General features: G+C 42.0%; 1 non-coding gene across 1 annotated transcript; it reads left to right on the plus strand.

Moving 5' to 3' along the window:
* The first annotated feature begins 596 nt into the window (after nt 1-596).
* TRNAD-AUC (transfer RNA aspartic acid (anticodon AUC)) lies at nt 597-672 on the plus strand. The gene has a single exon. It is a non-coding gene; the product is annotated as a tRNA-Asp (tRNA).
* The last annotated feature ends 5328 nt before the right edge of the window (nt 673-6000 follow it).

Genomic DNA, 6000 nt, shown 5'->3' on the forward strand with positions numbered 1-6000 from the left:
ACCAGAATGGCTAAAATGGGAAAGACTGGTAGTAACAAGTATTGCAACAAAAGGAACAGTTATTGGTAGAAACGCAAACTGGTACAAACCATTTGGAAAACTGATTGATAATATCTATTTAAGCTAAATATACACAAGCACAGCCTCGGACTTAGCTACTCTACCCTTAGGTGCTAACTGAACAGAAATGCATACATTTATTTGGTCATTCATGCTAATAGCAGCACTAATTATAAGAGTTCCGGACTGGAAACTGCTCAAATACCGATTCACTGAGGTTGGATAAACACACTGTGTGAGGTCCTGCCGGTGGGAGCTTATTTAGCAGTGAGAATGAAGGCATCATAACAACATGGTGAAGCTCACAAACCTCAGAGAAGCAATGGATACAAAAGAGTGCCTATTATGCCCAGTCTGTGGTGGTGCAGTGGATGCAGTGCCAACCTGGACCACTGAGGTCACGGGTTCAGGTCCCTGGGCTTGCCTAGTCAAGGCCCATACAACAAGCAACTAATGAACAGCTAAAGTGAAGCAACTACTTTTCATCCCCCACCGCTGTAAAATCAATAAATAAATTTTTAAAAAAGGAGTGCCAGGCCCTGGCCTGTTGGCTCAGTGGTAGAGCATCAGCCTATCAAGTGGAAGTCCCAGGTTCGATTCCCGGTTAGGGCACACAGGACAAGTGCCCATCTGTTTCTCCGCCCCTCCCCCTCTTGCTTCTCTCTCTCTTTCTCTTCTGCCCTCCTGCAGCCATGGCTCGATTAGAGTGAATTGGCCCCGGGAGCTGAGGATGTCTCCATGGCTCCTGCCTCAGGTGCTAAAAAATAGCTCCAGTTGGAACAGAGCAAGGGCCCCAGATGAGCAGAGCATCACCCCCTAGTGGGCTTGCTGGGTGGATCCCAGTTGGGGCACATGTGGGAAACTGTCTCTGCCTCCCCTTCTCTTATTGAATTAAAAAAAAATTTTAAGAGTGCTTACTATGATTCCATATTATTTCATTTGCATATAGTTCAAAATGGGAAAAACTGATTTTCTAGCAGCTATAACAGAATACCATTGACTGGGTGGCTTATAAACAACAGATTTTTGTTTTTCACAGTTCTGGAGGTTGGAAAGTCCAAGATGAAGGCACTGGCAGATTCAGTGTCTGGCGAGGGCCCTCTTCCTGGAGAAAATGGTGGTCTTCTCACTGTGTCCTTCAAGAAGCAGCAAGGCAGCTCTTTGGGGTCTCTTTTACGAGGGCTTTAATTCTGATCACTTCCAAAGGCCGTGCTTGCAAATACTATCACATTGGATTTTCAATTCAACATATAAGTTTGAAGAGAAAATAAACATTGAGTCTATAGCAGATGTCAAGATATGGTTATTCTTGCTCTAGTCCGTTTGCTCAGTGGTAGAGCATTGGCCGGCATGTGGAAGTCCCAGGTTCGATTCCCGGCCAGGGCACACAGGAGAAGCGCCCATCTGCTCTCCACCCCTCCCCCTCTCCTTCCTTTCTATCTCTTTCTTCTCCTCCCACAGCCAAGGCTCCATTGGAGCAAAGATGGCCTGGACGCTGGGGATGGCTCCATGGCCTCCCCCGGCACCAGAATGGCTCTCGTTGCAACAAAGCAATGTCCCAGCTGGGCAGAGCACCGCCCCCTAGTGGGCATGCCCGGTGGATCCTGGTCAGGTGCATGTGGGAGTCTGTGTTTCTGCTTCCCCACTTTTTACTTCAGAAAAATACACACACAAAAAAGATATGGTTATTCTTGGGGTTGGTTTATTGATCAAAAGGAGCTCAGAGGGGAGTAGTCTTTGAAGGTGATGGAAGTATTCAGTTTATTAATCTGGATGATGACAACATGCATAAGTACAATTTTTTTATTAACAACCTTATGAGGTAGGTACTATTTTTTTAATTTATTTTTAATTTTTTATTTATTCATTTTAGAGAGGAGAGGGAGAGACAGAGAGAGAGAAGGGGGGAGGAGCTGGAAGCATCAACTCCCATATGTGCCTTGACCAAGCAAGCCAAGGGTTTTGAACCGGCAACCTCAGCATTTTCAGGTTGACGCTTTATCCACTGCACCACCACAGGTCAGGCCACAATTTTTAAAAATGTATAAAAGTGCCTATTTTTTACTAGTGCATTTTCCTTTATGTGTTTAATTTATAAATAAAAAATATGAAAGATTTTCCCATATTAGAAATTTATAAAAATTATTTAAAAGATTTTTTTATTTACAGAAGGTGTTGCTGCTCATTGTGAGCTTTATGGTTGTACAGATAATGATGTTGAATCTCATTTTTTATATTTATAAAGTGTGGATAATAAAACTGCTTCACAGCAGCATGAAACGGATTGCTGGCTTTGGCAAGCATACCACACCCTCTTCAATCTCTTCCTCTTGGAAGCCCTTCCGTGTAGCACAAAAGATTACTGAACCTTACAGAGGTAGAGTGCATTCTCCAAATTTAGACAGATAATAAGTAACAGATATAGAATTTGAACTCACATCTCTCTGTACTACAAAGACCATATATTGAGCAAATAAGTTTGTAAAATGTGTTTTTTAGGTTTGCTCGCTTATATTTTGTGTTGTCCTGGCAGCACCATGTGTATGTAGTCTGTGAAAGGCTGTGGTGCTTGCCCTCAGGGTGGCAGATTGCAGACTGTGGATTAGATTCCTGCTTGGGAGGGCCGTTGTATTGCTAATGTTTGCTGGAGAAGAGATTTTTTTCCCCAGCCTGGATTTTGCAGGAGGAGAAGAAAGAATGCAAATATGGAACCAGAGCTTGAGGGGCTTTGGGAGCTCCTCTGAGGCTGGTGGGGGCCTTTGATTCCAGGAGGAACTGGAGAAGATTTTCCAGGTTGTGGAACTGGAGAATGTGTCAGGGCTTTGGGAGCCCTGAATGAGAGGGAAATGGTCTTCCCTGCCTGTTTGCTCATCTGCTGCTAAGAGAGTTTAATAAATGGAATGTCCCACCATTTTTTGGCTCCACTGTTTCTTTACCGTTTGCCCAAATCCAGTGAGAACCTGCGTGGCCACAACGGCCACGGGCCATACACCATACTTTTAACCATTTCATTATATTGCCTCCCAAATCAATAACACTGGGGAACAAAATTTTTGTTGCATCCACAAAAACACTTGTTCTTACCTAATTCGAGTGTGCTGATCTCAAATCTGACATTAGTTTTTCTCTGTAAACTACAGTTATTTTGCAATTCAAGATTTTAAGTTTTCATCTTATTGTAAAATTTTCAACATTTAGTTTAACATAATGAAGTAGAATGTCTTCTTGGGCATCATCTTTGTGAAAGTATAATAATTTATATAATGCAGTAAATACAATAATACACTAAAAGATATGATTACATCAGAATTTGTCTATAATTTTGAAATAGAATATATTAAAACATTTATTTTAATCATAAAATGTGCTCAAAACATTTAAATTCTATTCAGGCAAAAATTTGCGTTTGTAGCTCTTGCGTTTGTGTACTTGTTGAGGACAATCTCGTTTGATGCTCCAGCAGTAGTCTGTTCATCACTAACAGTTCCAAGATTTTTGGGAAACTTATCAAGGTGACTGTTCAGGAAGTTAATCTTAACGCTCATGTTACATCCAATGTCACGGAAAGCCAACTGCATCCTTTGAACCAGAAGTTCATTGTTTTCTGATTTTTTGTTGCCAAGGAAGTTCTTTGTAACTGCCACAAAAGACTGCCATGCTGCTTTCTCCTCCTTATTCATCTTCCTGGCAAACTCTTCGTCACGTATGAGGGATTGAATTTGAGGTCCATCGAATACACCTGCTTTTATCTTCTCGAAAGACATGGTGGGAAAAGCAGAAATAATATGTTGAAAGCATTCACTTTCTCTATTCAAGGCCTGAACAAACTGCTTCATTAAGCCCAGTTTGATGTGAAGTGGGGGGGGGGGGGAATGATCCTGTCTTGATTAACTACAGGTTCATTCACAATATTTTGCATCCCTACTTCCAGAGCTTCACGTTTTGGCCACTCCTTCTGTGTCCAGTGTTTCTCCCGAGCTCGGCTGTTCCACAAACACAGAAAGCAAGGATACTTCATGAAACCTCTCTGTTGTCCTAGCAGGAAATTTACCATGTTAAGACCCACACAAATGATCCAGTTATGCTCCTCATACTTTAGAAAGTTGAGGACAATTTTTATGTCATTCTTTCCTTTTTTTTTTTTTTTTTTCTTCACCTTTCCGAAGCTGGAAATGGGGAGGCAGTCACACAGACTCCCGCATGTGCCTGACCGGGATCCACCTGGCACACCCACCAGGGGGCAATGCTCTGTTGCATCCAAAGCCATTCTAGCGTCCGAGGCAGAGACCACAGAGCCATCCTCAGTGCCCAGGCCATCTTTGCTCCAGTGGAGCCTCGGCTGCGGGAGGGAAGAGAGAGACAGAGAGAAAGGAGAGGGGGAGGGGTGGAGAAGCAGATGGGTGCTTCTCTTGTGTGCCCTGGCTGGGAATCGAACCCGGGACTCCTGCACGCCAGGCCGACACTCTACCACTGAGCCAACCGGCCAGGGCCTATGTCATTCTTACTAAATCATTCAGTTCAGGTTAGCTAAACTGCTGAGGGGTTAATGACTGCTTGGCATCAGAAGAAGACCCTTCAGATTCTACAACCATTTCCTCATACATCTTATCAAAATACACTTGATCACCATGTTCACTTTCTTTATCATTAGAAGAAGTAAAACCTGGTCAAGTCACATATGGGAATTGATACTTCCTGCTCCTCCCCCCCCTTCTCTCTCTCTCTCTCCTCTCTATAATGAATAAATAAAATCTTAAAAAAAAAAAAAGAAGAAGTAAAACCATTGAAAACTAGAACCGGGAGTGTCTCAGAGTGTGGGATAGGTCGTAGGTCGTATTGCTGAAGGAATATTAGGATATGCAATTATATGCCGTTTTTTCTTGCCGATGCCCTTTGTATGGATCAGACAGAAATAACAGTCATTGCTGTGGTCCTTAGGTTCATGCCAAACCATGGGAATACCAAAAGGCATTCCTTTGTGTTTTCCTTTTGTCCAGTCATGAAGTGTTTCCTCACAATTATGACACACAATATGAGGAGCCCAATTCTTGTCTTGATCGCCAAGGGGAACTTGAAAATAGGCAGTATATGCACATGTCACAAATTGATGAAATATCATGCCTTTGACATTGCAGTGTGTAACAGCCACATATATAATAGAAGGTGTCAGGACTATTCTTACATTTATGCCTACTCGAAGAAGCCATGATTTAATCTTAAAACAAAATAAGAGGGTGTTTTTTATCAGATAATAATTTTTTACATTTAAAAACAACTACAAGCCTGACCTGTGGTGGCGCAGTGGATAAAGCGTCGACCTGGAAATGCTGAGGTCGCCGGTTCGAAACCCTGGGCTTGCCTGGTCAAGGCACATATGGGAGTTGATGCTTCCAGCTCCTCCTCCCTTCTCTCTCTCTGTATCTCTCTCTCCCTCTCTCTCTCCTCTCTAAAAATGAATAAATAAAAAATTATAAAAAAAAACTTTAAAAAAATATATAAACAAAGCAAAAAATTAAAAAAAAAAACCTACAATTATGTAAAAGTGATGTTTGTAAAACATTAATTGCCTTGTGGTTATGTTCAATCCAAGAGTCATTGCCCTTTAACTCCAATTTAAAAACCAATGCATGCCATCAACTGTAACAAACAGAAATTAAAATTGCATAAAAACTGGAGCATGAACTCAAAAACAGATTTTAGATTTGGAATCAGCGATGCAGAAATATATAGAAACAGTTCTAAAACCTCATGCAACAGAAAAAATTGTTCCCCAGTGAATCTATTAAATACAAAGAGCTAAATTTTACTCTACAGCTAAGAATATAAAGACATTCAGGGAGGGAGCGTTCTGTACAAGACAGACTAGAGGGGTGAGCTCCCACTAAATTCTCTCTGTGGGAACCCCAGGGGCCAGGATGACTGGATTTAGCACTGACCTCC

The sequence above is a fragment of the Saccopteryx bilineata genome, chromosome 5, assembly GCF_036850765.1.
Source record: "Saccopteryx bilineata isolate mSacBil1 chromosome 5, mSacBil1_pri_phased_curated, whole genome shotgun sequence".
NCBI lineage: Eukaryota > Metazoa > Chordata > Mammalia > Chiroptera > Emballonuridae > Saccopteryx > Saccopteryx bilineata.